This window comes from Marmota monax, unplaced genomic scaffold (genome assembly GCF_021218885.2).
Source record: "Marmota monax isolate L192 unplaced genomic scaffold, Marmota_monax_Labrador192_F-V1.1 WCK01_AAM20220418_F8-fsc00014, whole genome shotgun sequence".
Taxonomy (NCBI): domain Eukaryota; kingdom Metazoa; phylum Chordata; class Mammalia; order Rodentia; family Sciuridae; genus Marmota; species Marmota monax.
In genome coordinates this window covers 34,033,968-34,050,439 of record NW_026695222.1, presented here as the reverse complement: position 1 = coordinate 34,050,439, position 16,472 = coordinate 34,033,968, and positions in this window count along the sequence as shown.

Below are 16,472 nucleotides of genomic sequence, written 5' to 3'. Positions count from 1 at the left end.
TGCCATTCTAAATCAACAAGAGAGACTTTTTGTTAAATGGATTATTGAAAAATCATGTGACACAATTCCCCAAACATTTGGAGTAAAAAATTAAACTCTCACTTTGCAAATTATAGTAAAGGTTGTTTGCATAGCTATACAAGCTGAAATTTAAAAAACAGAATATCAGATTAAGTAATTTTTTTTTTGCATCCTCAGGTATAGAAGATAGGATGCCTTAAGCAAAAATGTAGATGAAATGGTTGGTAAATTTGACTGTTAAAAACTGAAAAAAAAAAAAAAAAAACTCTTACTTCAGGAAGAAAAGATTCAAAAGCCAACTTAATGGAGAAAATATAAGTAAGAATTACAAAAGGCTCAATTTATTAACAGCTCCTTTAGAAATTAGTAAGGATTAGAATCTGAATTATTTTTAAAGAGATGGAGTAGAACATGAAAGACACAATTAATACGGAATAATTGTACTTGAGCCAGAGTTACTTATATGAAGCAACAGCCAGTAATACTACAGGCAATAAATGCAAAAAATGATCTTTTAAATTCCATATGAATTTTTTTGGCAGACTTGCTTGGCAAGGATTAAAAAGAATAATAAAGTGTTGTCATGAATTTGGAAAAAGTTTGCTCCCAGAGAGGCTGAGTGGGAGTATAATTCCTGTTACATTTCTAGGAGACATTCTGTACCCAAGTTGGATATTATATGCCCTTTTTATTCCAGCAACTCATCTTCTATGAATATCTCAAAGAAATAGTTGAATCAGTATGAAAATATGTATATCAAAAAAGTTCCTCATAATGATTTTAATCCTAACAGTAATAAAAAGGTGGAGAGAATCAATCTGCATGTCCACAGTAATGTATAGTTTAAGATAGAAGGCCTGATAGCTGTTTTAGATTTATTTGATGTACCATGTGAATTATGGGTATAATATTCACATTTTCAGTTATAGCTGTTTGTCTTAATATGATTTATTGATAACCTCATTTGTTATGCACTGCTTTGAGATGTCACCTAAGTTCTTGAAAATGTTTTGTCCACACAGGATCCTGTAAGGAGCCAGCACTTAATTATTTTAAACTAAACCAATTTCATATATACTAACATTATTCTGCTTTCCCTAAAATTTTCTGGATGTATCTTAAATATTCTATTAAGAAAAACAGAAGGCAAAGGAAGAGAAAACACTTTATGTACTAAAATGTACATTATTCTTATTGGAATTTCACTTAAAAAATAAAATTTCTTATTCATCAAGGAACATAAAATAAATGTCTACTTATTCAAGTTCTTGATATTTCAAATGTTCTGCTGCTGTTGTAATTGGGGATTTCCTTTTAACTTGTTTTCATTGCCATATAAAAACAATTCAGAGGCCTCAGTCCCACATACTCAAAATGCTGAGGCAGAAAGATCACAAGTTCAAGGCTAACTTGGATGACTTAGTAAGACCCTGTGTCAAAATAAAATAAAGAATAAAAAGGTATGGGGATGCAGTTCAGTGGTAGGGCATTCCTGGCATCAACCAAATTAAAAAAAACAAAACAAAAACAACAACCAAACCCCAACAACCCAAATCAAAACAAACAAACAAACAAGCAAACCAAAAGCCAATTGAGGTTATAAAGCTAAGATTTCCTGTATGTTTATTAAAAGCATTATCCTAAACATACACCTTTAGGATCCTACTATGGTTAAAGTATTAAAAATTGGACCAGTTATAGGGCACAGTCATTTCTGGGAAGGGAGATAACAGGCGATGGGATTTCTCTTTTTGATGTGTAATTTCTGACTGACTTACCATTTTTCTTGCATTAGCTGGTTTCGTTAATGATTTATTACTGTATAATAAACTGCCCCCAAACTCAGTGGCTTAACACACTGATATTTATTATTTCAGAGTTTCTGGGGGTGAGGCATTTTGACATGGCTTAGGTGGGTTCTGTGTTTTGGGATCTCTGACTGAACTCAAGGGGTCAGCTGTGCCTGTTGTGACATCAAGGCCAGCTCCAGAAAGGTCAGCTTCCTGGGTTGCTCACATGGTCATTGGCAGGACTTGGTTCCTTGCCTCCTGAGCCATTCTAGAGAGCAGCTCCCAGCATGGCGGCTTGAAGCAGGGGGAGTCACAGCCATGTGAAACTCAAGTCTCAAAGTGACAAGTGACATCAGCCTAAGTGCATAATAGTAATAAGGTTTGCGTCCCTGTGACAGAGGTCTTAGCTCATAGGTTTTAATCTCTTAGTGCAGTGCAAGGTTGCAGTTCCTCAACAGCTGCTGCATATGGCCCTCTAGGGACCCACTAGTCCTGCCATATAAGGCGTCAGCTAAAGAGCCTTCCTAAGGGACATGGTCGGCTTATTAAAGGCTCTGCTAAGGCAGGTTTTGGAATCACACCCTGAGAGCTTAGGGTGCTGTCCCCCAGGATGTGGCGTGTCATTGAACCAATGGCTGACATATGATGTCCTATCCCCAGCAGCTGGGAAAGCAGGAGTGGCAACAGGACTAACCCCTGTCCCCGTCACTCCCACTTGCAGAGTCTGTGTTTTCCATCCCTACCCTTTACACTCTGGTAAAATAGAGGTTTGGGGTCTGAGAGGGAAGGGTGAACAGTCTGTTGGAAACTCAGTGATGAATGAATGTCCTCAGTCCAGGCCTTCGGGAGACAATTCTGGCAACATTCTGTGTGCTTCTCAGAGTTTCAGGCAGAATCCAACGCTGAGGTCTACAGCAGTGGCCTTAATGACACACCTTCATGTCAGCTTGGCACCATTCATGCATCCTCCCAGCCCCTCATTCCTGCTTCCTGGAATCATCTCCCAAATCCTCTAACCCCGAAGGTGTGAGTGTGAGCATGTTTACATAACACGGTGGGTCACACTGCATACTGTCCTCTTCCTTCTTTTCCTAACATTTTATTTTCAACCAGAGAAGGAGGCAGGTGAAGATTTGAGTTGGAGATTACGGAGCTGAAGTTCCCTTCCTGCATCCGCTTTGAATGAAGACTGCTGAGTTAATATCCAGGTCTCTGACATTCTAACTGCCAAATAGACACTGGGCTTACGCTAAGTGACTCTAGATCTGCCAGTTACCTAAAAGGTAGCATAAAAGCCACAGATCCTGCTGAGTTTTTAATCCATGGGGAGCTTCCTCCAAAAAAAGTACTGTAGCAGAACCCTGAAGTTTGCTTTTTAAAAATTGTTTTTCAAGATGTGCTTTTTCAGCATACCAGTTATATTCACAAAGATACTTTCATAAAGATTTGCTTGTAACATTGTTTACTTTTTTTTTTTTTTGGTGGTGCTAGGGATTGAACCCAGGGCCTTGTGCATCTACCACTGAGCTATGTCCCCAGCCTGGAACACTGCTTAGAGTATTAAAAAGATACTGTATAAATGTACACTGGTGGGGAATGAATACATAAGTTCATTATGTATTCATAAGGAACACAATGAAATGCTATGCCAGCACTAAGAAAGAATAGGTGTATATGTTGTTATCCAATTAAAAATGCCTTCAATATAATCTTAGGTGAAATAAAACAAATAGAAAACAAATACATAAAGCATAATTCTTTTGCATATGTATGTTTTGATAAAGCTATCCATCTTTAAAAAGACATAGGTATGACGGCATCAATTTATATAAAATTAAGAAAAGGCATGCCCCAAATGTCATAACGATAATCCATGGGATGTGAGATCACTCAGGGAGAAGAGAGACTTTCCCCTGTGGATCTGTATCATTTCCTCTATGAAGAAATAAAATGAGTAGGTTTTCTTTTTTTTGCATATGAATGATACACAGGATGAGAAAGAAAATAAGGCATTCTTAACTTAATTGAATTTGAATTTCAAATTGTGTGTGTGTACACACTCGCATAAAAAGAGAGGGAATAGAATTTACACATACAAATCCCCACTGAGATAAGCACTGAAGAAAAGACTGGAATAAATATTTAATATTTATTACTTACGGGCCTAAGTATATGGCAAGTTTAGGTTTTGATGTTGTCTTTTCCTTTTAAAAATTTCTCTAGCAGTTTTCATTAACTTCTGTCTGTCCTCAAATCATTCTTTCTTCTAGCTTGCCTTTTGTATTAGTTTATGAGAGCTGCTGTAACAAAGTACCACAAACTGAGTGGCTTAAACAACAGAAATGTATTGCCCCACAGTGCCAAGGTCAGAAGCCTGAAGCCAAGGTGTCCATAGGATTGCTTGCTACTGGGGGCTGTGAAAATACCTCTTCAGCGTCTCTCCTAGTTTCTAGGTTATGCGCGACTGCATTTTCATGTGGGTATATGTATATATACATCTGTCTTCAGAGATATTTGGGCAGTGTAACCAAACTACATCTTGGAAGAGTAGAAATCCATGTACTGAATCCACAGCAGAGAGAGCGAATCTCATGCAGATTCTAGCATATCAATAAACATTTGTTTGTGAGTGACTCATGTTTGAAAATATTTATTTATAGGTAAAAATACTTCTGTCTTTGACAGGCTTCAGTGTTGCAGCTACACAGACCGTAAGCTGAGTTGAGAGCACTCCTTGTTTGTTCTTCCTTGAAGGAGATTCCTAAATACTGATTTTATGCACCTAGAATACACCTGTCAGATTTTCTAGGCCTAGTGTTTTACTCTATTTGTAGATACATTTAGAATTCATTTAAAAATATTTATTTTTTAGTTGTAGTGGGGCATAATACTTCACTTATTTATTTTATGTGGTGCTGAGGATTGAACCCAGGGCCCTGCACGTGCTAGGTGAGTGCTCTACCGCTAAACTACAACCGCAGCCCTACATTTAGAATTCTTTTTTTTTTTAATATTTACTTTTTAATTATAGGTGGACAGAATACCTTTATTTTATTTATTTTTTATGTGGTGTGCTGAGGATCGAACCCAGTGCCTCACGCATGCTAGGCGTGCGCTCTACCGCTGAGCCCCACCCCAGCCCTACATTTAGAATTCTGTTATTCATCATTTCACTTATATTTTTGTAGATTCCTGTCCATTCCAACTAAGCTTTCAAATTACCTGTACCTCATAAATATGTACAAGAATTGCATGTCAATTAAAATTTTTAAAAACCTAACAAAATCAATTACACAAAATTACTTATGAAATTATTTTGAAAGCTTTTATATCCTCTGTGAATCTGTGGACAAGACCAATCTTCCATCCCTAAATTTGGGGAGAGGGGGGTGAGAGGGCCCTCTGTTCTTAATTCCTTTGTCATTATATCTAGAAACTTGTACATTTCCTTTAGTATTTTTAAAAATCTGGCTTTTGGTTTGGCCAAATTTTCTATCTCCTTGACTTTTAAAATCTGTATTCAATTCTTCCTTATTAATTTAGTTTTTTTCTGTTCTTATTTGACAGACTTGAGTTAGACACAGCTCGTTTTTATTTTCAAAATTCTTCTTCCCTTTTAATATAAGAATTTAAGGTTCCAGATTTCCTTAATGAGATCCCCCGAACCTGCGTGTCATGGACGAGACACATGATAAAAACACTTGCCGCTGCCCTAAGTGCTTGGTTGACGGTGCAGTGTGTGTCTCCAAGGAGCCGCCTCTGTCTGGGGCTGGTTCTGTCTGCAGACTGAAGAGCTGATTCTGGGAAATCACCCTGGACCCGTGCCCAGAGGACAGATGCAGGGAAGGGGGAAGACCTTCAAAGAGTGGTCACCCTCAGCCCAGGTGAGGTGAGGAGGACTGAGACACATTCCGGAGCTGAAGCAAGCAGGGAGGAGAAAGTCTCGCCTCCCACTTTGGGGGTCCTTCTGAGTTTGGGTGTATCATGGCCTCTCCTCTGAAAGACATCTGTCACACACACCAGCTGCCTCTCCTGGAATGCCTACCGGCTCAGATCTTGGGAGCCTGGGCCCTGATTCCCTCCTTTCCTATCAAGGTTCAGGTCAGAGTTCTGGAATGATCTCTGCTTCTTTGAAGCGTCAGCGTCCTCTGTTCCCAGGATGGACAATGGTGGGGCCCTGAATTCAAACCTTCTAGAGTTACTGCTGATGGGCTGTGACGAGCAGAAATGGGGCCTGGCTAGAGGGGTGGCAGCCTCCTGCAGGACAGGCCAGACAAGTGCTGGGGGTGGGGGGACGTACAGAGGAGCGGGCCGCCTGCCCTGGGTGTGGGTTCAGAGAGGCCTGGAGGAGGTGTGGACGTCTAAGTTGAGGCCTGACAGATTAGAACCTAGAGCCCAAGGTGAAGAGAGGTGACCTGGAGAAAGGCAGCCGTGTGCAGAGGCCACAGCGAGGCGTTTTGTCCGACCAGAACCCGAGCTCTGGTGGGGACTGCGGGGGAGGGCTGTGAAGGCCACGCTGGCCACTGGTGTCTTGTTTGAGATGCTGGAGCAGGGCGTATTCTCCAAGGATGCCATGACAGGGTCTCCCATCCCTCTTCCTCTCTCCACCCTGCCGAGGGCCTGCCCTTCCACACCGACTGCGGAGCTTGAAAGCCTCCGGAGATGGTCTCAGAGAACGGCGTCTGCTTTGTTGTGCAGCGATAGCTTTTATGGTGGGTATGTGCCAATTCACACATAACAGTCATGACAGGCCACAGGTGATACACGGCACGGCACCTCACAGGAGTCCAGACAGCACGCGTCTAGAAACTGCCATGCAGGCTGGCCTTGCGCCTGTCAAAGGAGCAGGGAAATGGCGCCTGCCCAGGTTCCAACAGCACTCTGTCCCCAACACGGTGTTCTGTTAGGACTTCCCTGCTACCCAGTGAACAAGGTAAGCATCCTCCACGAGGGTCCAGAATCAGGCCCTCCAACACCCCCTCAACCAAAAGGTGGACTCTGTCCCCTGCCTTGAACCTGAGTGGACCTTTGTGACTGCCTGCAGAATACAGTGGGAATGATGCTCAGCAACTTCAAGGCTTGGGCAAAAAGGTAACAAGTGTCCATCAGCTGTCAGGGTGCTCAGTCTTAGAATCCAGTTGTCCCATGAGAGGCCACGCGCAGGTGTGACTAAATCCCCAGCTAGGGTTCAGGCTTCAGCCAACACAGATCACCCCCTACTTAGGTAGAAAGGCCTCAAGGCCTTTCTACCTGCCTGAGACTGCATGAAAGACCCTGAGGGTAGACACCTTCCAGCTGACCTCCAGAACCACGAGAGAGAATGACAAATGCTGCTGCTTATACCGCCCAGTGTGGGGTCACTCAGCCTGTCACAGGGCATGGGAGCCCACAGGGCATGGGAGCCCACAGGCCGAGGCAGCACAGGGGCCCTGCGATCTTTCTGGCCCCCGGTTCTTGCAATCAGGCCAGAAAGATCTCAGACATGTTGCTCAGAGTAACAGGCATGAGATTCTTAGAAGGTTAGGAAAAGGGAAAGGGGGACACTCTCAAGGGACAGTGGGTCCCTCAGGAGAAGCATGGAGTATTCCTCCTGACCTCTGATTTGATTGAGGATCCCAGGGAAGTTTCCAGAGAGAGCCACCCAGGAGCACCTCCTGATTTTTGATTGTCAGTAGGATGACATCAGACTATCAAGTCTCCGAGGTGCATGACAACTCGAGGTCACTTTGGCCCATGCCGATCAGCTCTAATGGGAACCTGTTCTTATAGGTTTTATGGTTAGTGGGAATTTCCTTATCTCCTTGAGTTCTGGGATGGGGTCTGTGTAAAGGTTGCAAAAATCTCCCCACTGCAGGGTGACACGTGTTCTTTTAAATGGGCATTTGGGGGCTGGATTTCTCCTGCAGATAACAGGTAATTTGCTGAGGGACGTGACACATCCCACTTAGGTAAGCCAGGCAGGGCTGCAGGTAAATGACTTTTTTTTAAAGAGAAATTGGGGGTAGGGGTGGGAGTGGGGGGTCAGCACAGTAGCCCAGCTAATGGCATTGTTCCCTTCCCTCAGGCTCCCACTGCCCATGTCTGTTCCCTGTCAATCACACTTCACAGACAACTGGTAGACCCGGCCACACAGTGCCAGAGGATGCAAGTTCCAGGCCAGAGAAAGATGTGGGTGGGGTTGGATACCGGAGGGGAACAATGGAATGTCCAGCCCTGGGGGAGAAGAGGAGGAGGAACAGGAATGGAGAAGGAGAGGGGAGGGAGAAGAAAGAGGAAGGAGGAGAAGAGGGATTGCGGAGGCCAGGAAACCAGGAGGAGAAAGATGAGAGTAAAACCGCAGCCGGCCCGGGACGCTGGGTCGTGCAGTCTCCACGGTGGCCACCGGAGGGCAGCACCACACGGGCCAGCTCTGCAAGGACGCTGTTGCGGGTCAGCAGGCCCCACTGAGAGGGCTCAGGGTCCGAAGCTACCAAGTGCAGAAGGTCCGGCTGAGGAAAGAGCAGAGGAAGGACCAGGAAGGCCTAGATCTTGCTGATACATCAAATAATGTCACCTCTCCCGCTGCTGTTAACTTGGGCCAACTCATTTGTAGGGGGCATCCTTTTTTTCTTCTTTTTTCTGTTTCCCCTGATGTTCATACCTTCTCTTTCTGACCACAAACACATGTCCTTTGGGGAACCACCCAACTCCCACTCAGGTCTGCCACACATGCTCTCACAGACTGCACACTGCACAACCCCAGAGGATCCATCCACTTAGATGGTGCTTAAGTGGTGCCTACTGGATTTGAGCAGTGCCCAATCTGTACAACTGTCGAGGGCAGTTATAGGAGGATGGTCCAATGGGTTGCTCACCTTACTCCTGGTTAAGGTGAAGGAACATGATCCAAACAAGCATATCATAAATTCAAGTTTGAGTCCTGAGCAGAACGTGAAACTCATTCTGACATTCGTTCTGCCCATTATTTCCAGCTAACTGGATCTCCAGCTGATTCTGATTCTTTCCAACCCCAATAATTCCTCTTTTGACTTTTTAGAGAAACTTTGTTACCAGCAACCACAGGACCCAATGAGTCAGTCTGCACCTTGAACCTTCCCTAAACCAGTATCCAGGTCTTAGCCAAAGGTCTTGGGTCTTAGGATTGAGGTTGTTCTCCATTATTACCCATTCATTAATGCATCCAGCAGATATCTGGCGTACCTACTGTGTGCCGGGCCCTGCTCTGGTCTTTGGGATGCACTGGTGAAGAGGCCAGACATGAGCTTTGCCTTCATGGAACCTCCCACTTAGTGTCTGGTGAGGAGACCCCAGGATATGGATGGTCACAGGTGGAGCAACAAATGGTGGTGAGAATCGCGAAGGCAAGAGTGGGCGCCAGGGGAAGACATTCAGAAGCAGGGAGCATCTGTGTTAGGCTGGCTAGGAGCAGGCACTTCTGTGCCCTATAAAGTCCATCCTCGGAACCAGGCTGTGGGCTACGCAAAATGTTGGGTCCTGTTTCATAGACAGGAAGATGCAGGACTTGCAGTGCCAACATTGGGGACGTCCTGGGAACGCAGGCACAGTGGATACCCGAATAAGTGACCTGGATACCACCATGCTGGGTCAATGGCTGGACCCAGATATGGCAAGGACCCAGAGCTCAGACCCACAATGACCACCGGACAGGTGCCCTGAGATGGACCCGTGGATTTTCCTCTCTCTGACCCTCAACTCAAAATCTGCTCTTGACACAGTCAACTCTCTTACTTTGTGAGGTGTCTCTGAATTTTTCCTGAGCCATCGTTAATGGGAAATGGAGTCCCCAAAGGAACCCATCATGCCCCAGGGCTTTGCCCAAGTCATATAGCAATCTGGGCCACCAAGAGAGCCCCCTCCCGGCCACACTCTAATTTCCCTTTGTACCCATCTTCTCACCTGTCAGTGTTCCCTTCCCTTTTGGTCCCCATCCCCTCCTTTTAGAGAAGAAGCTTTCAAGACATCATCATCCTCACTGCTTCTCCCCAGGCACCGTGCCTCGCCGGAGGAGGCCATGCTTACCTGGGGCACCGAGATGGGCACCGACAGTGAGCCGAGGCGTCCATGAAGAATAAGCAGCGGTAGATGACTTTGAGGAGGGGTCGTGACAAATTCCTTAAATTGACACCTGGGCACCCTGCCTGGAAGGGAGGCTAGTTCTGGAGTCATTCGCTGTCCCTTCCTCACACTGTCAGGTTGGGTGGTCCTAGAAACGTGGTTAGAGCAGAGGACCTGGGGGCTCAGGCTCCGCGTAGGTCAGGCAGGCGCCTCCTGGTCCCCACCGTGGCTGAAGGCAGACACCTTTCTCCACCTGCATCACTTGAGAGCAGTGGGTAGGACCGGCTGGGGAAGCGGAGCAGAGGCCCTGACCCCACTAAGGTGCAGCCAGGGCCACGTCAGCCTTACAAACGGCTCCTGGAGTCTCCCCTGGAAGCCGGACACATCACTGGGTCTGAAGCCATCAAGACAAGGTCGGGAGGACGGGGAAGGGTGAGGTTTAGGCGGGACCTGGTTCAGAGCTGACGGCTGCTCCCTGACCCCACATAAAGAGAGGGAGGAGAGGAGGACTGTTGTTCTTATATGTTCAGCAGAGCACCTGACCACTAGGCACATGGTAAGTGTAGGCTGAGTCGTGGCTCACACTCAAGCTTGCGTCTTGGAGCCTTTTTTTTTTTTTTTGACTTCTCTTTCCCACCCTCCCATCCTGTCCACAGGCAGGTCTGACAGCAGCGTTTAGCTGGAGATGTTGGTCCCTTGATGCCAGGCCCCACAGGACACCGTAGCAGAGAAAGCCAGTGGCCATGCGCTACTGTGGGCTGTTAGGACTGAGGCCCAGGAGATAAATGAGTGGAAGCCTCTCGAGTGACCTAGGCTGCTGTGCTGAGGTGTTGGGGCACATGCAGAGGACAGCCAGGTGCTGGCTAGCAATCACCAGCAGTAATGGGGACTGGGGTTACGTGTTGGCAGCCACGAAGCCCAGGCCCTCCCCAGGCTCCAGAGGACCTAGCTGGTTAAGAACCGTTAGTTCTCTGCCTGGCACAGAAAGGCGCGTGATGGTAGTGGAATGAGGGGATGGATGGATGCTTTTCTGCACCGGCGGAAGCTTCCTGAAGGCAGGACCACACTAAGCTTCACAAAGGCAGGAAGGTTGCTTTCCATGGGGCCTGGCTTCCTGCCTGCACATAGTAGGTGCTGAGAATTTGTTCCATGCCGCAGTCCGGCTGCAGCAAAATAACCGGGGGGTGACAAACGACTTGTGTACATTGTTACAGCAGGAGTGGGAGCCGTTTATTGTAGGACAACAGAGGTATTTATACATTTTTCACAGCTTATCTTAATTAGCATAAACTAGATACATCAGTCAACCAATAAGGAATCTCCACACTTAATGGTTCGCTGGTGTTACTTCATAAACCACTCCCTCTGGCAAAATGCCAGGCACCATCCAGACTTGTGTACAGACTCTAACATTTGCTAGGTGCCATCCTAACTTGTTTACAGACTCTAACAGTTCCAATCCATCAACTATGCTCTCTAAAAATCATTCCCTCATTTCTGATATGGGAATCATAACCGAACTCATCTCCATGCTTCAGAGATTTCCGTAAGTGATGCTGATAAAATCATGGCATGCAGGTAACCAATACAAGGGTGAATATATTTGTGATTACAGTCACTGTGATATAAATCCCACTCTCCCTACTCACTAATGTCTGAACACATGCAATAACATTATACAAGACTCAAGAGAAAGAAAAATTGGGATAGGTCCAATGAAGGAGGAGAAAGAAAAGAATAATTCTAGCTTAGTTCCTCGTGTTAGGATAGGACAGAATCACTTGGAAAACAAGGTCTGGTTTACGGAGAAGGTCTGACCTGGAAGACCAGCCTTCATTTAAGGCCAGAAGACCTGGGAGCTGTCCAGAGTTCCCTGGTGCTGAATTCTAGGTTGGAACTCGATGCAGTCATCAAAAGGCTTTTCAGGAGGGAAGTCGGGCATTCTGGGTACGCAGATCACCCCACTGCCCTATCCCCTTGGGGTAGCTCTTTTCTCACCTCTTTTCTTAATTCCTGAACTGGATTATTTAGTCCACAAGTTCACTGAGCATCTGCCCCACCCCTGTCCCAACCTCAGTCTAGTTGGGGTGAGACAATTTCCCTTAATAGAATATCTATAAATGAATTCATAAGAGACTTGAATCTACTGGAACACGGTAGGCTTCAATTTAAACGGTGTTTTAAAAAACAGGAAAAATCTTCACCTCTACTGGGCATTGATCACTGATTTAACTTCTGGTCTTTTTGTTCATTATAAGAAAGGCACAGTGTTTGCTTTCAGACAAGTTCAAGACAATTCCCTTGCTGACAGAGCTTCCCTTTAGGCACTTACAGGTGCTTCAGATCTCCCGAGGGGCTGGCTGAGTAGGGAGTGCCATTTGATCTCTACTAGGACCTTGGATACAGGATAACTTCATGCCTCCCTGCAATGAGGCTCCTGATACAGTGTCTCCCAGCAGTCACCTCGCCCCACTTCCCCCAAGGGAACAGAGGCCCTTCTGGAGCCCATATATGCCATAATGGAAACAAAGGATGTTTGGTAGTGTTGTTTAGGACACTCTACAAAGACATTTACTCTGCTCAACTCCTGAGTTGTATTTTTTACCGCATTCACCAGATATCGTGACAATAAGTTATGGAGCTTTCAGCACAAATAACCAAATACTTGATTTAAAATGGCTTAGGAACAGGGCCCTCTCCAATGGCAATGATCAGACCTAGCACTCAGATCTTCTTTTCTAATACAATTGACCAGAGAAATGAGTCAGGAATCCTACTGGCTGAATCCTGGGGCAGGAATATACAAGATGAGCCTCGAGCACCTTGTAGTGACGGGAATAGTATCTTAAAAACGCTTGTGCTGATGGGGCTATGTCGAAGAACGTGTGAGCCAACTGAGGGAGCCCCCAACTGCCAAAGCTAGAACGATTTGAGTAACAAAATAGAGTAGTATTAGGTTATGACATAGAGTATAAGATAAATACCCACAAGTTCATACAGATATAAATAAATGACTAAATAATTAGGAATGAATAGACAAATCTCACATGCAAAAGAATTTTGAGTAATTTATGTAACTACTTCTCCCTCAACGAGGTAGAGCACACCTGCCCACTGCCCAGTGTGGGCTGCGCCTGGTGACTTCCTTCCAGAAAAAGAAGTATGAAGAGAAGGAAAGAGGTCTGTTTTACAGCAGCAAAAAGTTCTGACAACCACTGTCTCAGCTAGATAATCGAGGACAGTGTGTACCTTCAAAATGATGTGATGAGAGGGGCAGTTCACCTCTGTGGTTTTCCTGGGCAAAAAAAGTCTCATCTAATCGCAAGAAAAACATCAGATGAGTCTCCACGGAGGGAGAGTCTACACCTCAAAACTGCCTCGATGATCAAAAACAAGGAAAGTCTGAGAAAAATGTCACGGCCCTAGGAACCTAAGGACAGGACAGCGAAATGTCATGTGGCACTCTGGGTGGGATCCTGGTACTTAAAAAGGATTGCAGATCAAAATCAAAGGAATCTGAACAAAGTGTTAATGTTTTAAAATAGTAAGCATTAATACTCGTTATAGCAATCGTACCATATTAGAATAAGAGAGCTCTCTCAGGGAAAGTGGATTGGGGTGCAGAGGAGCTCTCTACTATTTTAATAATTTTTGGAAGATCTAAAGCTATTCTCAATTTTTAAAATTTATTTTTTAAAAGGGGGATGTCCTATGTTCGCAGTTGAACAAGGACTCTGGAGTAGGGCCACAGCGGGGCTGGTTGAGCTCACAGCTAAATGATGAGATCAGAAGCTCAGATTCTTCCCGTCCTGCCCCTCCTCCATCCTTGGCTTCTTTAATTTTTCCTGCAAACAAATCCTCTCGTGGGTACCAAGCCTCAGATGCACTTGAAATCATGTTTGAGGACATCAAGGGCAGTTTCCTTTTGGATGTTAGCTATCAGGGAGGCAGACAGCGGGAATGTCCCACTTCCACAGGGGGAAGCCACTAAGAATGTGGGCTGGGGGCAGGGAGCGGTGCCGGGCAGGGAACCATCTGTGTGGACCACGTGTGAGTTCCCCCCAGTACACCCCAGTTTCCTGTTAGGACCTCCACCATCACCTGCTACCCTTGGGCCGAGTAATCGGGGCTGGACATTCTCTTTGCAAGGATCCAGACAGCGTGGGCCTCAGGGCTTGGTCCTTGAGTCTCACTCCTTCCCCTTCCCGTGCTTCTCCCACAGCTTCACAGCCCCCCCTTCCTGCCTGTCAGGGTAGCCCTGGTAGACTCCGCCCCCCAGCCCCAGTCACACTGGCAGGAAACCTTCAGGAAACAAGACCCAAGTGCCTCGGCAGGGAGATTTGGGTGCGTTGGGAAAACACGTTTCGCCCTGCTGTGCCCGCACCACCTGATTCGATCTCCCGCAATTCTTGACTTAGGTTTCGTTCATCAGGATTCTTTGGTCGTGAGTGACAGAAACACAACCCAGATTAGATGAGACAAAACAAATCGGCTCATAGAACCAGGAGGGATGGGAGCAGTGCTGGCCTGGGCAGGCTGGACCCAGGAACTCAGATGTGTTGACAGGACTCCCTCTGTCCTCCCTGTGTGCCTTGTCTTCTCTTCTTGCAAGCTTTCTGTACATGAAGAGAGCACAAAAGTTCTAGGGTTACTGCCTTATTGGCTTGCAAACTAGGGAGAAAGAAATTAATTTTTTGTCCTAGAACCTACATATTTTCTCAGGAAAGATCTCTAACTGGGCTGTCGTGGGTTAGACTGGTCACTGTAACCAAGGAAACGGGGACCAGTGCTAGGCTTAGGAGAAGATAAGGGAGGGCCCTCGGTGCAATTTTAATGGGACACCACTCCCTGTGGGATGGACTTCTCCACCCTGAGAGTGAGAGCCTAGAGCCCCAGGGTATGTGAGAGTGGGTGCCCCTTAAATTCTGTGCTCTAGGCTCCTGGATGGTCTTGTCCTCGTCTTGGCATCTGGGGAACTAGAATTAGTGAGACCCATGTACAAGAGACGGCAAGGTGCTGGGGCTGGGCACCAGGTTACATGAAGTGGGTAGTGGTGGAACAGCAGCACTTGTTTCTCTGAAGAAAACGCTGAATGGCATGGGGAAATTTGCCAGACAGACAAAAATAACCAATGTCTACTAGAAAAGCACCTTCCTGATCCCTATTTTATAGATGAGACAGTAGGACTCAGAAGGTGACATGAAAGTCACAAAGCTAAAAAGTGGCAGAGCTGGAGCTGGGGTTTGTATCTTAACACAACTGATTCCATAATGCATGTCCTTCCACTGCGCTGTGTTGGGGTCAGAGACGGCCTCCTGTGCAGTTGACCAAACCAGCTGGGACACAGGGGAAGGAGCAGCCTCAACGTGTGGCTTCCCTGCAGGATGTGCAGGGTCGGGTCCACCACAGTAGACACAAGGTTTTAATTATATACTTTGCATTGTTAAGTACAGTAGCCTTGTCTAGGCGCAGGATCTACTGAGCTGAGACGGATCTCCATCTCCCATAACTACCTCATGGCTCACCTTCCAGGACTGCTGAGGCAGGGTGGGGGCCGCTGAACCAGTGACAGCAGCACTCCCTTCCTCAGTCCTTACCCCACGAGTCCCCCTACCAAGCGAAGCTGGGAAAAGGGGCGGAGACCTGGCCCTGCCCACCCGTGGGAAGCAAGCCCTGGGATGGTCCTGCGGCAGCCAGCAGAGGGCGCCCGAGGCTGCTGCGTTTCCAAGTCCTTGGACACCTCAAGGTCTCCAACTGGGGGACCCCAGGCCTAGCGCCCCATTTCAGACAAGGGAAATGAGGGCCCCTGACCCATCTTACTTCTCTGGGAGTCTGGGAGTCTTCCTTAGGCAGCAGAAAAGTTAATTTTACCACGGTGACTCTGGGTAATCACATCACCCTCTCGGAACTACAGGTTTCTCATCTAGAAAATGGGCGCAGTAAGGACTTTGGCTACCTCAGAGGGCTACTGGGAAGGAAGGGCAAGCAGGTGGCCCCACACAGCGGGTCCAGCCCGCGTTCTCTGTCTCTAGGCCAGAGAGAGAGAAGATGCTGAAACCAAGTGCGGGACTGTGGGCAGCAGGCTGGGGTCAGGGTCAGCCTTGGCCTTCCTGGGCCTGACGCCCAGCAGGTGGTCTGGGGGGCTCCTGAGGAGTCAGGGCCTCAGACCAGCTGTGTAACCACTTCCCCTTCCTCTCTTCAGCCTTCCAAAGCATCAGCCTTCCTCGGCCTGGTGCCCTTGTCCTCCGAGTCTTCTGCCTAGAAGGTTCCTTCTCCTTCTCTGCAGGGCTGCTCATCCTCCAGGTCCCCATCCACATGACGTCCCCACCTCTCCTCAGAGAGGGCTTCGTTGCTCCTTCCCCAGCCTGAGGCTGCGCTTGGCCCCTGGTGGCACTCCCCCCACCCTCTAGACGCAGCCACCTGGTTCATTTTCTGAGGCCTTTGCAGCCCCTTCTTTTCTAGAATGTGGCCCTGGAGGAGCGGGTGTATCCCGGACCCTAGCTCAGGGCTTGGTGCACGGGGACGCTCGGTAAGTCCCAGCTGAGAAATGAACAGGTGGTCGTGGAAGCCACGCGTGTGCGGCCG